Source organism: Anopheles nili (genome assembly GCF_943737925.1).
Source record: "Anopheles nili chromosome X unlocalized genomic scaffold, idAnoNiliSN_F5_01 X_unloc_3, whole genome shotgun sequence".
In the NCBI taxonomy this organism is placed as follows: Eukaryota; Metazoa; Arthropoda; class Insecta; order Diptera; family Culicidae; genus Anopheles; species Anopheles nili.
In genome coordinates, this window is record NW_026525489.1 from 1,062,501 (window position 1) to 1,064,586 (window position 2,086).

Here is a 2,086-nt window from a genome sequence, read left to right on the forward strand (position 1 = left end):
AGGTGTTGTGTGTACGGACGAAAAGTAGGCATTACGGAGTTGAGCAAACGCGCCGAAGACCGCAAAACGATATCTCCAACCGGCTGGTCGGTAGAGCGATTCCCAACACCCCATAGACACCGCAATGGGTGAAAATCGGCTAAGTCCCAGAAATGGGTTTTCACCCAAAAACAGGGTGATGGAGACATTGCACGGAGTTGGCGTATATGGACGAAAGTTAGCCACGGTGGTGTTCTAACATCGGTACCTGGGACGCAAAACCGTCGGACGCATGGTTTCGAAGCGATGTGCGAAAAACGGGCCAAAACGGTGCACGAGCAAAGGGGCACGCGCTATATCTGGCAGAAGGAGAACTCTGCGAGGTGTTGTGTGTACGGACGAAAAGTAGGCATTACGGAGTTGAGCAAACGCGCCGAAGACCGCAAAACGATATCTCCAACCGGCTGGTCGGTAAAGCGATTCCCAACACCCCATAGGCACCGCAATGGGTGAAATTCGGCTAAGTCCCAATATGTACCTTCAGAGGGGCATATCTCGAAAACTACTCGTCAGATCGGGGCCAAATTCACAGAGAAGACACATGTCGAGGAGTTGTTTCGTATGAGCGATAGTGGTTTTTGGGTGAAAATGTACCCCTAAACCTTGTACAGAGAGGACCCCTTCCGTAGAGCAAAATCCTGAAGGTCGGGGTCGCGCAAGGGTCGACATGGGTCGAGGTGGACTATCATGCGAAACCACTTTTTTCGGTCCCTACGGTGCCCCTACATGATGAAAAGTACAATCCGAGGTTGATTACGAACACTTTTGTGCACCCCCTTCCGTAGAGCAAAATCCTGAAGGTCGGGGTCGCGCAAGGGTCGACATGGGTCGAGGTGGACTATCATGCGAAACCACTTTTTTCGGTCCCTACGGTGCCCCTAGATGATGAAAAGTACAATCCGAGGTTGATTACGAACACTTTTGTGCACCCCCAAAAATGGCCAAAATCCTGAAGGTCCGGGTTCTCGGGGCGCTCGAGGCCCTCGGACGTGCACGAAAAGTCGGTACCCACGCCGAGCTTCAGAATTTGGTCTCTAGAGACTAAGTCCCAACCGAAACTGGCAACCCACAAAAGTGTACCAAGGAGTGGTCGGATCGAGTTACAGTGTTCGAGAGTATTGAAGAGGATGGTTATACGCAACTTTTTGCTAAAGGTGTCCAAGACCGTCAGACCCTTACTTACGGAGATATAAGACACGTGCGTGGTTGCTCGTGCCGAGCTTCAGAAATGTTGCTCCAGAGACTAAGTCCCAGAAAACCTTCCGACCCCAAAAACTCCCAGAAGGAGGCCTCGGATCGTTTCGCGATGTTCTAGTGAAATGTTCAGCTCGACGGAATGCAACTTTTACCTAAAGGGGTCCAAGACCGTCAGACGCTTAGGTACGGAGATACGGGCATGGGTCGGTTTTCCCCATACAAAATACCCCATGGAAAACTGCAAAACCCCAAAACAGGTCGAAGGAGTGGTCGGATCGTTTCGTGGTGTTCTAGTGAAATGTTCCATTCGATAGGGCGCAACTTTTTGCTAAAGGTGTCCAAGACCGTCAGACCCTTACTTACGGAGATATAAGACACGTGCGTGGTTGCTCGTGCCGAGCTTCAGAAATGTTGCTCCAGAGACTAAGTCCCAGAAAACCTTCCGACCCCAAAAACTCCCAGAAGGAGTCGTCGGATCGTTTCGCGATGTTCTAGTGAAATGTTCAGCTCGACGGAATGCAACTTTTACCTAAAGGGGTCCAAGACCGTCAGACGCTTAGGTACGGAGATACGGGCATGGGTCGGTTTTCCCCATACAAAATACCCCATGGAAAACTGCAAAACCCCAAAACAGGTCGAAGGAGTGGTCGGATCGTTTCGTGGTGTTCTAGTGAAATGTTCCATTCGATAGGGGGCAACTTTTTGCTAAAGGTGTCCAAGACCGTCAGACCCTTACTTACGGAGATATAAGACACGTGCGTGGTTGCTCGTGCCGAGCTTCAGAAATGTTGCTCCAGAGACTAAGTCCCAGAAAACCTTCCGACCCCAAAAACTCCCAGAAGGAGTCGTC